Source organism: Malurus melanocephalus, unplaced genomic scaffold, assembly GCF_030028575.1.
Source record: "Malurus melanocephalus ecotype Western Australia unplaced genomic scaffold, MMel_1.1 scaffold_229, whole genome shotgun sequence".
NCBI lineage: Eukaryota > Metazoa > Chordata > Aves > Passeriformes > Maluridae > Malurus > Malurus melanocephalus.
Genome location: NW_026623461.1, coordinates 365,063 through 390,169, shown reverse-complemented (window position 1 = coordinate 390,169; position 25,107 = coordinate 365,063).

Sequence of the window (25,107 nt, the reverse complement as noted above, 5' to 3'; positions counted from 1 at the left end):
GGATGCAACAGTCTGTAGAGTTAAGTTAGGTGACCTCATGGCTTCATGCCAAGCAGCCTCACCTACCGAGGCCATTCAGAAATAACTGTCTGTCWTGTTATGTGAGGGCATCCCACATGTTAACAGAACAATTTTAGAGGAAAAGGTCTTTACAGAAAATAAGCCTGAGGGCACTATACAAGAGAATTAGCACCTGGGAGCACATCCACATAACAAGAGAGGGGATATAGCTTCACTCCTATTTTAGCAAGGTAAGTCAACCCATTCATGACACCGGGCCGGGCATTGCCTTTGCTGAGCGACACAGGATTGGTCACTTATTAAACTCTTGGTTCATGATTGGAACAAAGGTATTAATTTAGGTATTAATATTAGACATACAATGTGTCTTGCCTATCTGTCAGGTCTATRCTTGCACATCTAGAAAGGAGTATGGCTGCTCTCACAGGGATGACAGTTATTTAGCAATAAGAATATTAAAATGTATTGCCTGAATTTAAAAAAAAAACATTCTTTGAGGCAGCCAAGATGTCTGTCTGCTTTGTCTACTTTTGTCTTCTGAGGATGCTTAGGTAAACACCCCCAATCTTCCTAAGGACAGACCAGCTCAGTGAGTAAGGTTAGTATGCTATAAAAGACTCCTTGTCTATATTCATTTTAGATTGTACCTACAGAGGATTTATAGAAACAATACCTAGGTGGCACTGAGGAAGCTATCAGTGCTATTTACAGACAATTTAAAGGAATAAACCTGCAGTTATGCTCGTGTTTGCTTTCCCTTGTGGTCTCCCTGCAACGCTTTCTAATCCTATTGTGACTTGATTGTTTCACAGCAAAGTGCTCCACAGAGGCCAGTAATTGGCACACGGGTTCAGATTAGATTGCTGTGTGTTTAGGAAAGCAGGGGTCATTTCCCATCAGCACCACTCATTAAGAAGCAGAGCACTAAGTTTTCTATTACAAAAAATAGTCAAACGTGTGTGCGTGTTTGGGAGGGAGGTTTTATGCATAACCTAGAGCACAATCAGCCTGTGATCAACAATATGCAAAACAACTTTGGAAAAGGAATATATTAACTATACCCAGTAACAATTTTCTTAATGCCGAATCTGTCTGCCTGTTGTGCACAAATTCCTTTTCACCTTGTAAATATGAAGTTAAAGTGGGTGAATTCAGAAGCAGGCTTGAAGGCAGCTGGAAAGTTGGCCTTTTATGCCCCTGGCTCTTGTGCATTTTAATCAGATTCCCAGCATTAATTGCACATCAGCCAAGTTTCAGTTCTGGCATACCCGAGGCCCAAGCCCACTCCTACACTTGCTGTGGGGAGGAAAGAGAAGACRGGGTTCAGAAATGAGTCTGTTGGGCCCCAAATTAACTGAAAGAAGAGAGATAGCATCAGTGTGCTCCAGCAAGGGGGATAAAGGGTGGGTTGAATAAAGAAAAAAAAAAGAAATATTTTAAAAATATGTCAAAATGAGCAAACACTCCATGCAACAAGAATAATTGATCTTGGCAACAAACAAGTAATCATTTGATAATGTTTAAACAGAGCAGAGGCATTTGTGTAATTCTTGCTTCATCTGAGACACGCTGAGCACCTGAGTTTCCTGAAATGCTGAGTAATGTCCTTTCCTCTAGGATGACTGAGGAAGGTGTCTATCTATGGCTTGCCTGTGGCTCCTTCAGTACCAGAAAGTGGGCACTGCTGCACTCATAGCTCTGGGGAAATCTGGCTTGCTGGGCTTGCATCAACCATTTTAACTCACCCGGTACCATGACTGTGGTATAACACCTGTTTTGGTTAACAGCCTGGTAGTTTGATGTCTCCTGGCAGAAAGAGGACACCCACAGTGCAGCTTCGGGTGGCTGCAATCCTGTACCGGCCTACTGCAGAGAAAACCTGGGGAAAGAGAGTGCCAGCATATTTCTAGGGAGCACATTTTCTGYTTTTCAATGAACCATGGGCAGGGGATCGGGAAGATCACTGTGGGAAATGGCAAAAGGGAGGATGGAAAAGAAGCAGATGAACATGCTGGGCTCAGTGGTCGTGTGTTCACCTGAGACTGAGCAGATATGACATGCTGGTCCATGCCCTGGGGGATGGGAAGCTATTTCACAAGATGCCTTGCAATCAACCCCTCAAGGACTCCCCATGTCATGTACCTGTGTCAAATTTCAAATCCCGGTTTCATAGAAGTGTGATGSAGGAGATAGATGGCACCTGGAACATGTGCCCTGCACTATTGCCTGCTCCATMTCTAGGGGATCTTCATCTAATGGATCCATATCAGCACTTTTCTGAACACTTTCTCTGTTCACTGGGTTCAGCTGATCTGCTGAAGTCAACCTTGCAAACTCTGCTCCTAGGGCACATTCAGTAGGTGACCCTGTTCTTAAAACTGCTTTCTTCTTCTCCTCATGAGTCTATTGTTTAAAATGTTTCTTGAACTCTTCCACAAATTCTAAAGTCTCCCATGGTGGGGAGAGAATCTCATGAGAAATCCCAAATGGACCAACCTGGACCTATATCCTGAGGCTATGGCCTGTAYCTTGTGGACAGCACATTTTTGGGCTCCAATAATGGATTCCTAAAAAGGTTTGTAAAGACAAAATGCAAGAACACGCAGGGTCCTTTCCCTAGTCCTCTCCTAATCTCCAGCTGCTTCCAGCTATGGAGCTTCCTGAAACAACCTGGGATTCCATGTCTCTAGTAAGGATCACTTTCATTTGTTTTCAAAGCATTTGTCCAATGTCCTTTGAACCTTTGCAAACTCTTTTTCGGAAAACCCTCATTCTACTGAAAACACAATACATTGAGATTGTAAAGTCAACTAACTCATCTTTCCTTTTTCCTCTCCTCTCACCAGAAAGATGCATTTTTCACACATCAGAATAAAAAAAAATCTGCTGTGTATGTGAARCACAGATAACACTCTTCACTTTTACTTGCTCCCTCTGACGTGAGCCTTAAAGGTACACTATAATGATGCAACCTGTCACTGAGAGCGTATCAAATCTGGGATGATGATACAAAACAAGCAAAAAATTATACCTATCTGTGGAGTTTTACTGTGTAAATGTAGTGAAATTTCAGTCCTGGCATTTCTCTCCCTCCCTCCCCAGTCACCATCAACCCATGTTGTGGATTATGATTTTTTATTGGCATTATCTTTTATATCCAGCATGGCAAGGCACAGCTTTGCAGAGACCCCTTATCTATACACTGGGACTGCATTTCTCTGTCTTCTCATCATATGCCTATTGAAATGTTGTGAAATCCACAGCCATCTCTGGATTTAAAACGTGCTAGCATGTAAGCATTAAACAGGAATAKAGTTTTTACTTCAATTCTGCTGAGATTTGCCTTCGTCTCCCTAGGATTTTACCACATATTCACTAACATGCTGAGAATACATCTTTTTTTCTTRGTATGGCAACAGAAACACTGCTGCTCTCTGAAATCTCATTCATTGTCATTGGACTTTCACAACTGTAAACATGTGGGGAAAAAACTGCTTGTCTGTTTTTTTCCTAAGAAAACCAGTTGTGAGAAACCAGCATGATATATTTAGAAATATACCTTTCCATGTGGTGTCACACCAGAATGAAAGGCACAGGTGCCTTTAAAGAAATTGGGGGAAAGTGGSAAGAGATAGAAGAAAGAAATGAACACAATGTAAATTTGAAAATATATAGAAATAAATGGCTTTGGAAGGTTTTTATTTTCTGACACAAATCATCATAAGAACAGGAGAACTGCAGCATTTGCTGGATCAAAGTCCCACTTAGCCCAGTACCTTTCCTCCAAAAATGGCCAGTAGTGGTGGTTTAATTGTGTAAAGCCATGTTATGGGAGGATCAACAGCTGATAAAACTTCTCCAGAATAGTCTCTCAGTCACCATTGAATTTCTTAATGGAGRTGTATCTGATGACCATGGGTAGATTTTTCTTTCATTCTTTCATGCATTTTTTTAACAAAAGATACTTCAAGTAAATACAACATTCACTGCTTAGTTCCAAGCTCACAAGCACCTCTTTTCTCTATTTTAAACCTACAATTTGCTAGTGAGAAAATAACAATGCACATTGTTCTATCTGGCAGACAGAAACCTTCTGCTTCACATATGTCCCATGTCATGAACCTGAAGAACTGACCCCTGACTGAGAGTTTAAATCTTTCCAGATGTAGCAAAATTAACAACAAAGTCCGTACTGCAAAGCCCATTTAGAAAAGACGTGTTTTCATTGGCTAACAGTACCACAAGATAGAATGCAACAWCTTTGTGTGTGCAAACATACAAACCCTTTTCACACAATTCAGGGTAATCAATTTTATTGAGAGCATCACAATAAAACAGCCACCAGTCRCACAGGTCAGAGAATCTGACCTTAAGCACAAGCCCTGCTGAGGTCATTGCATTTCCTCATATGCAAAAAGTTCAGAGTGAGGGGGKGACTATAATATATAAACTCCTGTGATAAGTATTGTTCAGGATTAGCATAACTTTCCAATGGTTCAAAATACCATCTAAATTCTGTTGGTCCCCCTATTACCTGTCAAGACTTTTTTCTCATATGTGCTATTTCTAATTTATCTCCTCTCTTTTAAATTTATTCTAGAGCTACCATGAAATCAAAATAATAAAAAAATCCATTAAAACAGTTAAATACAAGATAGAAAAGATGGTATGTAACTATCAGACCAATCTAACTTATGTCAAATGACAGGTCAAAGAAAGTTCATTCCTAATAATGCAAATCACAAATCAGTGTCTCAGGAACAGCATATATGGAACATTGTCTGAAGCATCAATAACAGTTTTTTTCCCCTTATAATTATTATTAGCTTGGTAATAGTCGTTAGTGACCTATCTCCTTCTGCTGATTTAGTAAAGTGCCCCTAATAACAAGCAGGGGTCAAATGTACAAACCAAATGACACCGTGYTCCCGAGGTGCATAGTGCAGTTTCTAATGATGTAATAAATGCCTCACAATGTTTATGTCTCATGCACCAAAATCAAGYCTATTAGAGTAAAATACACCAATTGAAAATATCACAAATCCTGCCTGGATTATAAAACTAATCCTCATAAACCGTTCTAAAATGACAAACCACCTCTTGTGTTAGAAAAGCTGAATTYTTAAAATAGCTTTATTTCAGTTCTCAGCTCAAAAATCAAGGTTTCAGAAATGTTGCATACTTATTATATAAATAWTGAGAAAGAGAGGAAGCATTATCCMATTATGATCTCTTTTTGCAAGAGGAATTAATTTYTTTTGCAAGGAATTAACTGCGACTTCAAGAAAAAATACCTTTTTTGAGAATCCATTTTTTTAATGAAAAGAAAATATTGTCCTATAATTTTAGACTTTATATGAATATTTAGCAGAGAACAGATGACCTTCTCTTAGACAAAGAGAGTTGGTTCAGAGGTCAGGGAAAAAATAATAATGTTTATATGCATCTCAGTACTAAGGGAATCTATAAAATCAGCTAGTCCCTCACTTAACTGTGCTGAAACCCACTCAAGCCATTGAGTTTAAAACTGTGGTATTATTATTCTTTGATGTCTATAGCTTAGCAGCACAAAGCTGGTCTCCAAGCACTTACTCTCTATAAAGAAGCACAAATGTTTGGCCTTTGGGCTGTAAATATTGTGTCACCATTGATTTTTAACATACAAAGTGTATTTTCCTGAATGTCAAGTATTCTCAAAGTGCAGGGACTCCCATGAGCACAAAGTGTCAGGAATTAAAGAGTTTGAAAACAGAAGCTACAAGCAAGGAAGGAAGAAAATAATAGCAAGAAATTAGAGAAAGAAGAAATGAAAGAATAACTAATGTGAACTTGCCAAGAATTATCATTTATCTCTCAGAWGAAAATGTCACTAGGTGAACATATCCATGATACCATCAATAAACCTTTCTTACTACAAAAGATATTTTTCTTTAAGGTGTTGTGTATCTCTTGCACTAGAGTTTGTTTTTTTTCCCCAGCTAAATAAGAGAGTTGATTTGGGGATCAGATACACAGAGTGAAAGTGTCAGTACTTGAATGGAAATGAGACTCTAAAAATTATAGCACTTCAGTGTTTTCTGCTCTGTGTTCTAAAGCTGTTTTGATGCTACTCTGCCAAATTGATCTTCAGAAGGTGTTTCAGAGCAGGACTCGAGCTTAGCTGGGGAGGACAGACTGGAATCAAGTCACCCCTTTCTCCTGGGACAGACACAAGTTCTGCATCCCCTCCAGCAATGTCTGACTCCTACCACAAAGTACAGAGGGATGACTGGAGGGGAACACATCTTCCTCCCTAAAATATCTGGGATGAATCCAGGCTGAAACAGCACCTTGATCACAGAGATGATAGGAAGAAAAGCTGAGAAGGATTCAGCCTACTGGATGCAATGTCTTTTACAGTGTGGCCTCAGGCGGTATAACTCTGTAATGTCCTTTACTAGTGGTCAATCACCAACCTATACAACAATGAATAAAAAGAATATTCCCTTTTTTATAGTTATTCAAACAGACCCATCTCCGTAGCTTATTTCTACAACCAGTGCCGAYAGCAAATTTTCCTTACAGGGCAATGCAGAGTACCTTGGGTCAGTCTCTTCCTTTGACTCTTACACCTCTCCCACAAACTTCTGGGAATACTTTCCTAAGCCAGACCTTTAAATAGCAAATTCAGTCCAGACTGGAGAGACACTGTCTTTCCTCTTCCAAAAATATATTCAAGCACCTGTAAAAATTGTGGTGGCTAAAACCCTCTTTGCTTTTATTTTTCACTATCCCACCTGCCACGATCTGTAGTTATTTAAAGGATATTACACACCAGAGTCAAAGATTTCTTTGAATTATTTTCYCATTTATTGTGTTTATTAGATKKTTCTTTTGYAACTTCAAAAAGAGTCTGTCATCCRTCTCAATTTTACCTGCCTAAGAACAGTCAAGTTGCTGTCAGATATTGTCTCAGACATTTACATAAATATTGACAATTTAATGCAAAGCATTCTTTAAATTTACAGGCACATATGCCAGYTCCTCTTAAGGTTAATGAACTCTGAGATCCAAAACATTTAAGGAKCATTAAAGGAAYCTTTTTKGATAAAGGCTACCTCTTGAGACCTSGTRAGAATTTCCAAYTCCCAATGTTAAAGCACTCATCTTGTCTCAGCAGACATCCAGGGCCTGAGAAACCTGCCCTAGGGACCAAAGATATTCCTTTTATTTAGTATATCAAGGTGAAGCTTAAGAAGTTATTTGGCAGGCATAAAAATGCAAGCGGATGGAAAAGACTTCTGGTAGCAGGTTCTTCATATGTAAATAAAAGAGTAAYATTTTCTCAGAGCTAGAGGTGAGTATGTTCAGGAGTGAAAGCAGGATCTGGTCTATTCAACTAACTAAAATTCAGGAGTTGCTTGTACAGTATTCCAGTGTTCTTATTTGAGAAATCTAACAAACTGATACTCCTAATGGGGAAACTTATCCTACCTGAAAAAAAAAAAAAAAAAAAAAGAAAAAGAAAAAATCTATTTATGTTAGATATCAAATTGAGGTGTTTTCAAGTCTAAACAAAGTGATCACATCTAAAGAACCATTTGGAGAGTCTGTCACATATTCTGGGAAACATTTAGAGATTTGGGTTGGTTTGGGTTGGGTTTTTTAGTATCTATGAAAGAATTTAATTCAAGAAGCCTGCTGTTTTAAACACCAAAAAAGTTTAAGGAAAAATTAGGTATTCAGGATCTCCCCCAAAACATTTACTGTATTAGTTGGATCCTCTCCTGGATAACAGCTACAGTTTATGGTTCCATTAGACACAGAAGAAAGAGCTGATGACTGCATTCTATGGATAGAAGAGACTCTAAGAGGCACAACCTCAGCTATAAGGGGTGATAGAATAATCACAAGATGAAATTCTATGTCTGGTAGTGATTAGGAGATAACACAAGATGAATCTTCATCTGGATATAAAACATACATGAAGAAGAGCAAAACAAAGTGGTGATCTACCTGCTAAGATGTGTAACTTCTCAAGTCACACAAAATGAGCTCTTAGGTGTTACCGATAGATTTGAAAGTATCATTTCAAGGTAAATTTGAAGCACTCAATTGGAGCTATTTGCTTCTGAGATACTTTTCCTATGTGTCTGGTGAAATGGAAACTAAATCCTCTCTTTTACAACCAACTCCCTGTAGGTCTGTCACCTGATCTCCAAATAGAACTGAAATCCCCTCATGGTCAGAGCTCCTGCAGTTGTGGGTGGGGACTTTCCTCGGGATTTTGCATRAGGGATGGCTGCTGTCTAAATGCTCATAAGTATTTGTGGCATATAACTTCTGAAGGTTTTAAAATAACTATTGTGGATTAAAGTAAGAGAAAATAAAGCCTATCAATTTGTCAAAAGCAGTTATCATGGCTTTCAGTTGTCCTCTCACCACAAGGGAGAATTGTATTTTCTCAATAAATTTAAAAAAATATAATAAACAGCCACAAAAAAAAAAAAAAAAGTCTGGGATCCAGTAAAGATTGCAGAGGTTACAGGTACTGTACAGGTCCTTCACATTTCCAGAAAATTGTTTAACTTTATACCCTAGCAGTAGATTTGCCTTTCTCTCTCTGTCTCTTTCTCACCCACTTCAAAAGATGATACCACCAATTTAATGTACACTGGGAAATGTGACAACGGTTCATGTGGTACAGGAATAGATTTGAAAATCTGAAATACAGCTATTGATTGTCTCAAACTATTTAATCTTCAATTAGGCACTGAACTTTAGAACTGGCAGAATRCACAAGATTTTTCTACCCTTGAATAGCAGTTCATCTTTGTCTATGAATAATACATCTCKCTACAATAGTGCAGTCAGACACTGGTATAATTAGATACATTTCTGAGGTCTGCCTATGGTTCATGCATCAAACACTGATCCTTCAGGCTGCCTTGTATAGGTCTATAGGCTTGGGACACTAAAGAAATGAACACAGTCATGCTAACAGTGCCCTCACTCCAGTTACAGATGTAAGATGACAGTGACTGCTCCAAGGCATACTAATTACAAAGTATTTAGCAGTCAGTCTCTAGCACACACCTGCCAGAAGCRGAGAGGGGGGAAATGTGATATCCCTGTTTCTTATGTTACACAGATCCCAGCTGGAAGGTAAGTTCTTAAGAGGCCAGTGACTGTACAAACCATATGCTATCACAGTTCAATCGTGCCCAGAGCTTCCCCCATTTTAATGTATATTTGGCATTGCTAGATAATGTGACATCTTCAGGCTAATCAGATGGATATCTTAACTGCTGGGAATATTAAGATAATACAGTGCTACAGATAACATCCATCGCATTATGTTAGCTTGTATTTCTGCATAATGGCTCCAGCTCCTAAACTATAACATTTGCCAGGATGCAGCCCATTCAATCCAGACACCGAGTTTGTTGTTTCAAATTATGCCTACAGTGGACCTTAACATTTCTAGTCCAAATAGCTCCTAGAAAAACAAGAAAACAGCTGTGTCTGAGTGAAATTTTTGTTATGTAGAGCTACTTTTAGCTGAAAGAAATAATACGTAAATCGGTTAGAAGTACCTAAAAAAAAGATACATTTGATGTGTCAAATTTTTGTTGTTTTTAATAACTACAACCAGACTATTATCACTTTTAAAATGATCCTTGTTATAAATTCTTATAAAGAAAATAGAGAAAAAGATCAGAAGGGAAAAAAAGAAGAGAGCACCTATTCAGTGATGTCCTGCTGTGTAAAAAGGGAAACGGGGAAATAAAATAAAGGATTTTGYAGCACTGCATTTCAACAAATTTCAGATGTATGTTTATCATAGTCTCTGTTCAGGAGTGGTTTCAAGGAAGCCAGACACTCTCAAACTGGGGAAAAATTGAATTTATTTTTTTTTCTTCTGACACTGGTGAAGAAGAGATCAAATTCAACAGAATCAGGGAATTGCTTTGCTTTCACATCATAATACTCATGACTGCTGAGCCCATTGTTCTCTGCAACAGTTTTTCACTGACTCCTTAGAACCCCATCCACAGTGCTGCCCAGCAGACTCTGATTGCACAACAGAGGTTTAGTTCTCTGACTTACAGCAACTGTGTTAATATAATTCCGTATTACGACAGGAAGAGCTGAAGACAGGAAAGGCTTAGAAGATGCCCCTATCTGAAGAGTAATATTTGGAACCAGAGTAGCAGCAACCACATCAATGTGCTTTTGAGGGCTTAGAAAACCCTATTTCRTATACATTGGGTCTACTATTATCAAACAGGGGCACAGGGTATTCAGCAGAAAAAGAGAAGTTCCCTAGTCCTTTGACTACAAATTTTCCATTTCAGTCTTAAGACTTTTGGGAAGGGACTCCATCTTGTACCATGCAAAACTTTCAGTTAGTAAATAAAAGATGCAATCAAATTGCTTTCAGCCAAAAAATTTTGACGAACAAACTAACTGTAAAAGATTTTTTGGTTTTTGTTTTCATTCTCTTCTCACCCTGAAATTTCATCACTCTTTCTTGCTTTTGATTTTGACAAAGAGCACAAAAGAGAAAATTATGTAGAAGTACAAAATGTATTTTATGACCAATCATCTGAAGCTTTTGTATGTAACTTCCATTTAACAAAAATATCTGGTTTTTAACCAGAAAAATAAAAATAAATCCAAACATTATCCATTTGTGAAAAACAGCTGTTTGCATTACCGTGAAAGACATTTGGAACTCTTTCAGTTTGGCTGTTCAGTTTATATGTCAGCTTTAACTGGTTAAAGAGGAATAAGAAAAGTGACCTAGCTTTTCCCTTCCCACTATCTCTTCCCCCTTGCCTTGCTCAAACAAAACAACCTTGATCATCAAAYGTAAGTCATACTTCAGTGAAATCTCTTGATGACTTGCATGCTGATTGCTGTTGAGAAAGGATTGGTAAAAGGTTTCAGGATTTGATCTATTGTGCGACTTTATGTTCTTGGCTGAAGTGTACTTTTCAATAATTTAGRTTTATGTATTTTTCTGTGCAGATGGAGAACTCAGGCTCTAACACAGTGGCTCCCACCCTTCTGTCCTTCAGGTGCAGATGACTATGGCTAAAAAAGGGCTAAACCAAACAAGTAGAAACCAGGAAAGGTGAGAAAAGAACAGTCACMTATCAGAAAGTTACTGTGTTCTCCAAGGAAGAATTTACCAAAAACCCCATATCCTCACTTCAGAAATTGTTGTGCTACTACAAAAATCTGTGTGCACATCTAATTCYCATAATTTAGACTCACACTTCCTATTGCAGAGCTCAGCTGTAGATGTCAGCATTGCTGGAAAATGTGTTTATTCACATTAGCAAAAGCATATCCTTAACCCTTTCCTCACCGCAGTACTGCTTGCTGCATTGCAAGAAAAGACAAATACCCACCCAAGTACAATTATGGTGCACAGAAGCTCTCCTGCTCYTCTTCTATGTTCCCATGGGCTTTACTTGCTAGTGAAGGAAGCACAAATTCTTAAGCCTTTATGTCTGCATGATTGACACCTTGCATTTGACTGTGTCTGCTTAGGAGCTCACTAAGCCAGGGGGGTGCTGGAGTRGAGTATCAGAGAGCAGTCCCAATGTGTGACAGTTGGCAGAATGGAGTTCAGCACTTTTCCCTAAAAAGCAAGCCTAGGGAACTGCCTAGGGAACGAAGCGATTTCTCTTTGAAATGGCCTGCTAAAGATCTGGACTTCTTAAATTACTTTCTCCTTTTCCAAGTGGTGCCCTTGCTTCCAAACTACTTTATAAATGGAGCAATAAGAGCCACAAGAAGTTGTATTAGATTACCACTAGATAGTCTCKCTTCTCATAAGGATTTAAGTCTGTTATTCTCACTGTATTTAATTTAGGACAAATTCTAATGAAATACCTGATTGTGCACTGCATTTCACTGCTTTGCATGAGGAATCTCATCTGCTTGCACACTGTGTGAAATGGATACACAAATGTGCAATTACTCACTAACAATAGTTTATATAAATCTGCACCATTATAATGGAAAACTAGTGAGGTTTTGTGACTGTGCTATGCACAGAACACTACAGAGCATGGCAATGTAAGCAATGACAGTGGCACATCCTGTTCAAGGACAGGTAAGATAGGAAAGGTGTATATTACATGTATATTAATGACCTGCCTGTGTAGCCACCTGAGTGCCTGCCCACGAGGAGCCAGGKTTTCTGCATCCAGCTCCTCTGTAGGAGAGGGCACCCAAATGGCCTGAGCCACCTGAGCMACTCAGATCTAATCTGCTACCTTTCTTCTCAGACAGTTTTCTGGATTTCTTCAGTCATGACAGCCAGTTATCCAAATCCTATCAATCATATTAGTAAATAGTAAAGCATAGAGTAGATTCTATAGAATTTCTATATTTTAAGCTAAGAAAGTCCACAAGAGTAATCATGGATCAAAAGCGGTTAGAATATTTTTTGCAGTYACTAAAGCAAAACACTCCTTTAATACTTTAAGCAATATTAAGGAATCTTTTTTCGCTAAAACTGACATTTATTATGAATGTTTCCYGAGTATACAGTCATGTGTTTTATTTTTATAAAATAAAATATCAGTCTTTGCTTCACATTTATTATTAATGCAAGGTACACCAATCTSTCTTAAAACTGTTGTATCAGGTGATATTTGCAGGTGCAATTGTTTTGTTTAGCACATGCTGTTTCAAGAAAGGGAGACAGATAATGTTTCCCTCACAGTCCACAGGTTGGTATTTCAACAGGGAGCTGGACACTTACCTATATTTCATAATATGTGCTCATCTGTAGATTCTGTTCCACAGAACCCTGCTTCCAGTACCACAAAAGTATATTCACTGACACGCTATTTCCAGCTTCATGCTTTTCTATATGCAAAACCCACACCATTATGGGAATATCTGAGGGAAATAATCTTTACTTTCAATCAGAGGTCAGAAAACATGCTGGAGTGTGCTTTTGAAGACTGGTTATGTGCACTGCTGGTGCTGGTATAGTACATCTGGAAAGAAAGGGAGCCTGGTGGAGCTGGGATGCTGTGCTGACTATGGAACAGTGAAATGCTGATCCTTTTAGGAAGCCTGTCTAGAGAAATGTTGAGTCCTAAAAGAGGAGAACACCCCCACTGGGAAAAAAATGCCCTTAAATTGATCTACACTTGAAATATRGACYCAGCTGTAGTGACATAGGGGAAACRAGGCCAGTGAATTTCAATGGCTGCTGTCTTGYGTTGTGATGTGTTATRGAATASCTTTGGACASCTTTTATGTTCTTTTCTTGATTAACTGCATTTGGTTTGAGGGTTTTATTTCTTCAGGATTCTGCCCCAGTTGCACTTGGCACGGGTATTTGAGCTGAGACCTGTATGAGTAAAGCAAGGAAGGGCTTGCTGGGAACATCAGTAGAAAGGCACAGAAACCTCACTTTTACATCAGTACCTAGGAGTATTTAGAACCTTTGAATTAATGGACAAAAATACTCACTTCCAGAGGATCATTCACCCCTTAAGCTGCAYGTCTCTCTGCACTCACCGTGCAGGTGATTACTTCTTACCCAGGTGGTTTTATGAAAAACTTACAGGTAGTTGGATGGAAACTGAATGAGAAAACAGACCTGTGTCTGTTCAGAAGATGTATTAGAAGGGCTCTGTATGAAAGAGAACACATGATGAAATCAATAGTTACTGGGTGATGTACAGAGAAAAGAGAAAATATTTTTCTTTTTATTCCCTCGTTATTGATAGAAGTTACAGCTGAATTTTGTATCTAATTGTTTAAAGATTTTTTTAAATTATGAGAACCTGTTAGTTTGTTTTGACACATATGTCTTTCTTTTTAAATCTAAAAGACAAATATTCTTCAAGTCCARTAAGAGCAAATTTTCATGCTTATATTTTGATTATTGATGTGTCTTAATCTATTAGAGATTAGTGTCAATCTATTGACACCATTAGATTTTCTCTGTCTATTAAAATACTAAATCTGGGACCTAATATTTAACCCCTAGGTTAGATAAGCTAAAAAAAWTCATATGCCAGGAGTTGCTGCTCATCTTTTATTCAAATGATCTTTAAACTAAAACCAAAACAAACCAAAAATGCCCAAACTGACATTATATGTTTAGTTGGTGTAGAGACTGATGTGAAAGCTGTTGTAAATCCTCATTCATGAAATCCTCCACTATGATCAGAGGTAAGGTAGCCAGTCATATCTTGAAAGAGCAGTTGAGTATAATTTATTTCTGATGATACAGACATTGAACTGATGACAAGGACCATAAGAAGAGGATATAAAACTCATTTTAAWCAGTAGGTGCTTTGCCTGTATCTGAACAGCAGAATTGAGAGAGCAGGAAAAATTTAATAAGACAGAGGGAATTATTTAAGAAAAGTCAATGTCAGAAAATGTTGACCCTCTGCTATTAGCTGCTAATTTTGAAAGGGACTTTTAAACTGAAGTATCTCTGTGTGGAAGAGTTTTCTGAAAGCCTTGTTCAAACTGCAGTGGGTAGGCAGCTAATTTTCCCTGTAATATTATCTGAGGTGTGGAGGATCCTGAGAYGATACAGCAACACAAAAGGAAGCACATGACCACAGTATTAGTTTCAGTGAGCTCGGTAGTACCATCTACAGACAGCACATTAAGTAATGAGTTCTAGCAGTCCAGTCAAGCTGCTTGTGCCATTTCCCTACCTAAATATTTTATATATAAAAGTATCACTGGGACCCAAACACGTAGTGAAATTATAACAAGGAAGCATGCATCTCTCTTTAGTGCCTGATACCCTTCATCGCTGGAGCTTGCAGCACAGGAAAAAAAGACCATGCTGAGTTATAAAATGTATTCATATGATGTATTCTCTGATTTTTGCCACCAAACCAAATACATAGTGGTGCATGCTTTGTGACCTCTTGGGTGGGTGCAACAGCCTCCAGGTGCTCAACCCTACTCYAAGTATATGGAGTATTTCTTGTATTCAGAAAAATGCAAGAAACACATTTTCAAATTAAAATATTTAAGGACAAAGTAATGCACTCCTCTTTTAAGGGAGATGGAGAAATGTATTTTGTTAATATTTTGGCTATCAAAACCATTACAAGGTGGTTATAAGTAACAAGAGGCATCAGAAAAGACTGACCCCTGTCCCAGAATGTTTTACATCCAGAGACTCGAGGTACTAATAAAAGAAATTAAAGTAGAGAAAATTAACTCTGAAACTGATAAATTATGTTAATGACAGAAGCTTCAAAAAAAAAGATCAAACAAAGACGATGAAGACTTTTGCATGTGCTCAAAACTTGTCTTTAACACTAGAGAATCTATGGACCACACTGCATAACTGTATAGGCACTTTCACCACAAACTACTGAGATCTCTAGTAGATATAAGAGAAATAATTAGACTTAAAACAGAATACCACAAAAAGCACAACAATATTTGTTTACCTCTGTTTTCGTTTTTCAAAACATCTTAAAGATTGCTAAGGAATCAATCTAGCCTCTTGGGTCAGTTTGAGCAAAAAATAATTTAAGACTTCTGAAAATGTTAATAAAAGTGCAAAAATTTATTTTGTTAATTGCTGGAATAATCAATAACTAATTTTCATTCTAAACTAGGTGTTTCGTGTGTCTTAAATAACCCAATGGAAGATCATTTACATCTCAATAACAACCCTTAACAATGTCATGTCATCAGAATCCAAACTAAATCTCAATAATGTAGGTTAGTGACCAGTAAAGGACTTATTACCTGGGTCAAGTCCTTGGGGACTRTGGTGGGCCAATTGGTGAACGCCTTCCTGGTGTGTGGCTTTTACTTCAAAACATGAGCATGTCATCCCATAGGAATGAACCCATTATTTGGTGCTATGTCATTTTCTAAATGGTTATACATTGCACATATTTCAGGAGCCTGCAGCAGAATCGTAATATGAAGGTCAACCAAGCATAACAAAACAAAAAAACAACCAAAAAAGGAAGCCAAAACAGACATCAAAGTAATATGCAGTAGAGCTCTTTAAAATAAACAAATAAATAAAGCTTTGAAAGCTTACTTGGATCTTTACCTTGCTTTCATTAAAACGTTTCTCTGTAAGATGGYAATTAGCAGAAATGGGAAGTAAATGTATATTAGTCTTATGTACTAGCTAGGAAGAGAGAAAARCATAACTATTTTAAGATGCATTTTTAACAATGCTTTTGTGATACCAACACACTTGCTGATGATATTGAAATTTTTATGTTAATTAAACAACCCCTAACCACTCAGTACATCTCAGATATATACACTTTGTAATTACCTCCATTATTGAAATAGCTAGCTTGATTTATCCTTGCCACAGTAACATTCTAGCTTCTGTTATTTTTGTCTTTAGAAAAACATAGGTCCCAGTGAGGGAATATAAAACTATTACTGTAAATTAAATATTAAAGCTAACTTATTTTTGCATAAGAACACTGTCAAATAATGGTGATAACTATTCCTAAGAAATGAACTTTTTTTTTGTATTTTTTGGAACACAAATTAAAATCTAATTTTCGGTTCTTTTGTAAATTCATATAGTTAGCGGGTTTAGTTTTACTGATGGCAGTAGCTTAACAGGGAGCTATTATAGTCTTAGCTTTAGTGATTAAGAAATACAACATTTGTTGAAGAGCTAGGCCTTTTAGTCTAGAATGGATTATCACTTGATCCTTCCTTAAGCATTTTTATACAGGAGTGCATTATCCTTGGAGCCACCCTGGGCTCCATGCCTCATTAACCTGGGTGTTAGATAAATCAAAGGCAGCCTCAGAGACAAAGATAAGCAAACTGCAGGCCAGCAAGACGATGATGTATGGATCCAGGAGGCTAATAGGAAAGTATTGACAGGAAAATGGTGTGCTTATCCTGCAATCACTGCATATTGCAATGAGAGCTCCCAAAAGCAGATGGGATACACTTCAGGGAATGCAGGAGTAGGAGATTGTTAGGCAGAAATGGATCTTCACATCTTAAATTCTAACAAGAACTTTCTTTGGGGCTGCACTTCAAGCACAGCAGAGAGGTTAGTAAGCAGGCAATTGCAAACTCTAAAAAGTGAATTCATGGCAGGGGTAAACATTATTATTATTTTAAGATTGTAATATAACCGCCAAAGCTGAATTTCGCATATGTCAAACATTAAAGCAAACACACTTTGCAGACACAATACACAGATCAAAATTCCATATGCTCAGAAAAATAATTTCTGCAGCCTTCTGCAGAAAGCAGCATTTCAGCTGGCAATACCTTTCTAGTGAGGAAGGCAGTGTGATGCAGAAAAATTCTAGCAAAAGCAGGGTTTATTCTGCGATTTCCCCTTGCACTTGTTTTCCCTTCAGTTTGAAAGGTAACATTTTCTAAAGAATCTGAGCCTTAGCCACAARTCAACTCTTAGGTCCAGCAAGTGGTCAGCTTCCACTGTTTGGAAAAGGTGGAAAGTGCTCCAAGTTTTATAAGGCTTGATGCTGGTCTGCTGGGGTTTCTTTTCCAAGACTCAGTTCACTGGATTGATTTTAGAAAGATTTGTTTTGGCAGTTTGGGGTTTTTTTTGTTTGTTTAAAACACAGATTAAAAAAATAGCTGTATTAATGTAAAGACCCTCAGAAAGGATGAATCTCACTATGATCACACAGCTTCTAGAAAATTATGCTGGATATGTAAAKTTTCATTCTCCCCCTTATTTATTTCGCTTGACCATGGTCTGTTGGAATGTCTTTTGTCTTACATGTGCCTAACTACTCTTTCAAAATAGTAGTTAGACTGCCTTTTTCTTTCTCTACTTTGACTATCAGCCTAGCAATTTTAAAGTAATATTCCTGTGGCCTCCACTGGGAGCAGGAGCAAGCCCCAAGCCTACATCCTTAACAGCGGTGATCTTATTTTCCCCCTGTTTGGACTTACTGGGGACAAAGGCCAGGGTGAAGAACACCCAGCAGCATTCTGAAAAGAGCAAACAGCCTAAAATTTGAGTTAAGCTAAATTTGATGTRCAAAATTTGAAACCATTTTAACTTGCCTGATCTAACAAGCAAGACTTTTCAATGCCCAAAAAGAGCTGGTGCTCAGAAAATGAATGTGCACTGAAGGAAGATGCTATTTGCAGAGATCTTGTGCCTCTTGCTGCAGAAGTGGGAAGGGACACAGGCAGGGAACAACTCAAATGATGGTGAAAAGGAATTCATGGTGTCACAGTCCTCAGRTACAGATGAGTAGCACACCGGGTTCTCTCTTCACTTCTGTTGTGGAGATACCAACCAAATCTGAAAACATATTTTATTCTGCAATTCTCACTTTTTCAGTGAGTACCTTGAAAAGAAGCACGGTCACTGCAGGTGAACYGATGGGGAGATGGACACCTCTGGGACTAGGTGTCAATACTTGTTTCAGGTTGCTCATCTCGTCACACCTGAGGTTTGATGTGATGCATTTAGGTACTTAACAAAGGAAAATTTAAAAGGTAACATGGTCCATTAACTCAGTGCAATACAAACCTAATGTAATGTCTGAATTAAGGTTTACAACTAACACTCCCAGGTGGAAACTCAAGGTAATGGGAGTTTATATTCTTTGGTGTGTTACTTCCCTTGCTTTGTATTCATCCTGTGTGTTTCTGCTTTGCTACAGCTTATATCCAGCCTCTCTTCTAAAATTCCACCTGGTGCTGTGGACTGCTATCTCCTCCTTCTCACTCATGTTCCTAGATAAACTGCTCCTTCTTTTCTTGCAGTCTTGGCATCACTGGGGAAAAGGATGGAAACAAATGTGAGCAAGACTCTCTATGTATCCTTGGCTGATTAAATGGAAAAGCTTTGTTAACAGGCTCAGGGAGCGCTGTGGAGGCAAAGCTTGTCCCTGTGCCTGCTGCAGGTCCTCATTGTGAGGAGGGAGGAGGAGAAGGAGGAGGAGGAGGAGGAGGAGGACGAGGACGAGGACGAGGACGAGGAGGACGAGGAGGAGGATATAGAGCCCTTAGTGCCAACATCACACATCAACCCCTTTACCAGCAATTCTGAGGCACAACCAATGTCCACCAAGCAAGAGAAAAGAAAGCAAGCCATAGATTTGTAATTTGGCTGAGACTGGGAAGGTTTGAATAAGGATGGTAAAATAGCACTATCTGTATTTTCAGCTGCATCTCTTTTCTGAGATGCTTGACCTTTAAAATAAAAGGTTGAAAAAATATTGTTTCTAGCAAAATACAATTTTTCTATCATCAAATCTAGTTCTRAAAATGCTGAACAATCTTTGCAGATTTTTTTTTCTAAACCAATTTTGTTTCAGGCAAAAATATGGCATAGAAAATTATAGTCCAAATAGTCAAAGAGCAGCTGAATTAARACCAACTGAACAAAGACTCTCATAMGGGAAAATAGCACAGAACYTGATGTATATGTKCATGAGAGCTCCACCCTGAATTACAGAGCTTTGAAAGAGTTAAGGAGCTTTGAAAATTACTTTCTTTTCACTTCGCTATTCTGAAAAAATACTGCAAGAAAATATTTAAGTGCAGAATTGCTCTGAGCCACCACAGAAAGAAAAAAGATAAACTATTTTGTAATTCTGAAATATCTAGTAGCAACATTCTTCTACTATGGAACTTTTACTTTCTTCTAGTTGCTGTTCCACCTTCTCTCTCACTACCCCTTCTCCCCCACAGAATTTGTAACTGCTAAATTTGTGCTGCCTACAGCCCTGACAATTTGGGAGTTTCCTCCTCGTATCACAAAAATCCTTTCGCCATTTTCATCCAGAGGAATACCAGGTGCATTTTTTTTGTGATATAATGTATCTGCTTTCTTTGTGTTGTGTAAGACTTTCTATTAAATTTGGACATTGCCAAAACGGGACGAATCAAGTCCTACAGAAATATAGAATTGCATGTATAGTTACACTTACAGTAACAGTGATCACCAGATATTGAAGGAGCTCAGTACATCACAGGTCCTACTGCTTTTCTCTGTGACACTGGCTTCCMATCAGTTTTGGAAACTTTACCACCATCTACTAAGTTGATTAATCAGAAGTTATGCTCTTTAGGAAATCTGTCCTCAATGTGGATTCTAATTATACACTTTCAAAAGATTATTTCTTGAGCTTTGCATTAGAAATCATTATTATTCCAGCAATTATCATGAAAATAAATTGGAATTTCCTGAATTACAGACAATGTTACTATTATGCTAAGCAGGGTAATACTACAAATGCCCTCCTRTGGAGGGACACATGGACCATTCATCTAAGTTAGATGCATTTAGAAACTGAGCTGACCTTCAAATTTACGTGATATGTTAAACAAATCTCACTTTATCATGTATGCTCTAGGAAATCTCCAGTCAAGCCTTTATACCAGTGARAGTAATGCAAATCACACCACTTTCAAAGCAACGTGCTTAATAAATTAAAACACAAGTCTTATTTACCTACTCACCCACTTCTCAGTCAGCATGAGTCGATTCCCTGACAGGTTTACTAAAATACCACTTACTTGTTTTGCTATCATCACTGACAGCAAAAAAAAAAGTGACAAGTGCATTTTGCAGCTCAGCAGGTAGCAAGACAAATTTGCAAGGCTTAATTTTATATATATATATATATATATATATATATATATGTATGTATGTGTGTGTGTGTGTGTGTGTGTGTGTGTGTGTGTGTTGTGTGTATCTTTTCATATAATAATATAAAATCATAAATACAATGTATAATGTATATAACTTATGATAAATGTGTACTATATTTGTGTGTATATATATATATATATATATATATATACATATGCCTATCTGTATGCACACGTTTAACAGTAATTTCCATCATGAACAAGGCACCCTGAACGTTCCCCCCTCTGAATAATACCCCAAAATTAACTAAGCAGGGCCTGAATGGTGCATGTTTTCCAGCCTCTTCACTGCTTTTAATTTGTTTGCTGCACTTTATCTGTGCACTTTATCCCAGGGAGCATGTTGATTAATGCCCATGCAGAGCAGTGGAAGGGGCAGTGGCAGGCGGGTGGATGCTCAGAGGAGGGGCAGGGACACCGCTGTCCCGGTGGTGGCGGTGCCTTTCCCATCCCTCTCAGGCTCTGCCCGTTATCTGCCTGCCCCCACGGCTGTGCTTCCCGATGGCCTGATGGACTGGCTCGTGTACCTGGGGACACRGGCAGGGTGCATCCATTACTCATTTGTGACAATAACCAATCGAGGAAGATGTAGAACTCAATTCCGGCAGAAAGACCTATAATGTTGGAGTCAGGAGGTTATCGCTGTGGGACCTGCACCTTGCTCCTTACCCCCCTTATCGAGAGCTTTACGGCCCCTGCTGGAGCAGCATCTTGTAGAGCTGAGGGCTGCAGATCTGGGGCCCAGATTAGCATGCATCTTCCTAAATGCTGCAACATTTAATTAAAAAGTAGATGTTAGTCAAATTGTTACTGGCTGASAAGATGCTTTTGGTAAATGGGAGGCAAAAGCTAAAGGTTTTTACCACAGAAAGAGTTGTTGAACAATTTCCTTAAATCCTATCTTTGTAGAAAATGACATATTTCTCACTATTCTCATTTCACAGTGAAACTTTATACAAGGGACCAGCACAATCCCAAATCCACCCCATAATACCTGTTAATCCAGGTGAGAATTTGCAGTTAAGGACTGCCTAAAAAACTACAGCACTTGAAAAAYTACAAGGGACATTGCTTTTGATAAAGCACAGATGTTTTTTGATGGCTGCCTATTCATATTGAAATGTTCTGAGACAGAGCCTGTCTTTTAGAGAGAAATTAGTAAAAAACCTCAGAAAAGCTCGTTAGGATATGTGCAATGTAAGAAACTAAAAACTCACTTGATGATTTAGAGCYTTTTGTCTAAATATCTTGATTCTAGGAGCATCCAGATAGACATTTTAGGTACCTTAATTGTTTAAAACAACTTAAACTTCTGAAAGAGCAGATAGAAATAGTACTCATTTATCATTAATGCCTTAAATTATATTTAGGAAGCTCATTTAATCAGTCATACAGATCACAGATTCCGGCAGTACCTTAGCAAACTGTGCTGAAATGGAAATGGAAAGAAATAGCTTTAAAAAATGGGTTTTTTTAAGGATAGAATGTCCTGAGTTAACAATGGAAAACACTTAATTATCAAATTAGTGGTAGTTGATATCACCATCTGCATCACCAAAATACAGAATAAGAATTTAATTTTATTCCTACAGAAGACTATAATCCTATTCACTTAGCTATAAATCCTTAGATCTAATAAAAACAGTCCTCAAAAATAATCTGTAATCTTTTTTACATCTTCTAAGAAAACGTATAGCATATTTTTTAACTGGAATAAATGAGGAGGTTCAACCACAGAATATTTAGGCATAAAACTGACAATCAATTTTATGTATCTTTCTCCATTTATATCTACTTTCTTTAGGAGAGTACTCCGTGATATATGAATAGCATTTTAGCATAGCTCATTTTAGTATGCTTTCCTCTGTACTTTTCCCAGGTTTATTAACATATTTTAACCTTTTTTCAGCATTACCAATGTGGACTTTAGCAAATATTAATTATTCAATAGCATCAAAAGCCCTGTAAAGGTAGGATGAGAATAGAGACAGGAGTAAAGAACCTTCTACTTTGCGACCCTAGAATAAAATTAACCAAATTTAAAATTATACTGCATCAGAATAAAACCAGGAGAAGCAAGACTTAGAGAAATATTCAGGGCAGGGGGAATAAGAGCATCCTTGAGAAGGTGAGAGACAAAAAGGAGGAGACAAATGAATTTGAAACTGGAAATAAGCAGAGTCAAATGAGAGCTCTGGGTATTGAAAATTAGGATTTGTTTGAATAGAGAGGAGCTTGCAGAAGAAAGATGGGAGAGGGAGGTGGTCACACGGCTGCTGAGTGAACACTGAGACAGAACAGGCTTGAAGAGTCAAAGCACTGTGACACTGAAAGAGAAGAGTAGCAAGAACTGCCAGGTGACCACCAAATAGAGAGCTCCCTTCCTCTCTGAAAGGGCCATAGCAGCCACTCTGATATACAGATGATTGGAAAAACTAGGAGAGAATTTCAGCAGTTTATACTTTGAGGAGTACAATCAATTCTTCCTCTTCTCAACTGAGAAATCAAACCCCACTAGAGAATCAGGAATGAGCACAGCTAAAATAGTTACACCTTGGCTGAGGATCTGGAGTCTTACAGCTCTTTCATCTGCTGCTGGAGAATTCAAAAGAAGTGTCTAACCTCAGTCTTGTGAAAGAAGTTTAAGGACTCTTCTGCCTAAATCTCTCTTGTGAGATGTTTGGACCTTCAAAATTTTGGGAAATTCYAAGCTACTGGAAAAACAACAGAACCTACATACAATAGAGCCTATCTGGAAAACAACACAGCCTACATGCCAAGAAGTTGTAGATGATCATTGGATCATTGGTTCAAGCACAGGTACTGTACAAATGTAGCTGTGCCTCATGGCATGGCTATTGCATGGGCCTGCCAATGTAGTGCCTGAACACAATTCAGGAACAGCTCCAGYCTGATGATAAGGTCAGCCCTGAGCCTCCTTTTCTCCATGCTAAACATCCCCAGTTCCCTCAGCTGCTCCTCATCAGACCTGTGCTCCAGACCCTTCACCAGCTCCATCTCCCTTCTATGTCTTCATTGTAGTGAAGGAACTAAAATCTAAGATTTTTTCTAAATCTTTAATTCCATTAAAGAATCATATGCCACTCTGAATATATATGTGTGTGTATATATATATATATATATATATATATATATATATATATGTTGTTATGAGCTTGTCATGCACAGCAAAACTACTTCTGATGTATTTTTCAGGCAAGATGTCTACAGGTTGAATATCTAAGTCAAAGCAGTGATGTATGGTACTTTAGAAACATCAGGGAAAAATTAATCAACCTCCAAAAGCACACCCAGACAGCTCAGGTTTGCCACTTAGGATGAGGTTAATTGTTCTCTGAAGGTGTTGCTTCTCCTCATTGGTAATCCATAAAGCCCAGAATGATGAGATCAGCCTTAGATTTGAAATGGCTAAAAGTAGGTAAAATGAGTCCTGCATCTGTAGGAGTCTTCAGACTTTTCAGCTGTTCAAACAGTGCAGAGTCAAGTGTGCAAATTAAATTAGAACTACAGCCCTGGTCTTCTCCTTGTCTCATACATTGACTTCCACTTCATTCTCCCTGACAGTGAGATTTGGTTCCACATGTACAAACTGAGTTCTCTGTTTTCCATCTCACTCTGCTTGGACTGCAGCAAATCCAAATGCTTGTAAGATAGTCTAAAACACTAAAAGGAGAGGAAGCGTGGTAGAAGAAAAGCTACTGTGTAAGGGTATATCTGAAAACAATATTAACAAGTTTATTTTAATTTGGTATTATCTAGACAGGAACACTTTGAAATATTATACAGATTAATTAATTCAATTCATGCGCTTTTCTGAGTTAGGTTCCAGCCCTCTAAACATGGGATGAATCTGCAATAGTATCTTTAGGCATTTTAGGTCAGTAGATTTAAATAGGTAAGGATATGAACCTCATAGTTTAGAGATGAAGCAAACAAGCTCAGACCCATGTGATTAGATCCAGTCAGTTCACCCTGTCTTTTTTAATGAATGTATCATAAACACTATAAATCAGTATACAATAAACTCACATTGTTTCCACCCTATTTAGGATCACCTGGTCACTCCCTATGACCAAAACATTTGTGAATGTAAAAGAAGTCCTGCAGCCCAGTTCTGGCAAAATTACACTGGTGAAAAKGACTGCACTGAGACTGATTATTTGTGGTTCTAACATTGAGCTTGTGCCTTCTTTTATCAACTATAAATGAAATMATGATCAGAAATGCTCTTTGTGTCTCTAGAATGACTCACTAGTCACAATTAGTAAAATACGAACTTTCTAAAGTAGATCTGGAGAGGGCTTGCATGTACATTTCAACTGGACCACTTTGAAATAATGTGTCTATAACAGGAGCCTCATTAACCACAGACCAATGATAACATGTTTAACCATATGAGCTGTAGTGATATTTGAGCTTCCT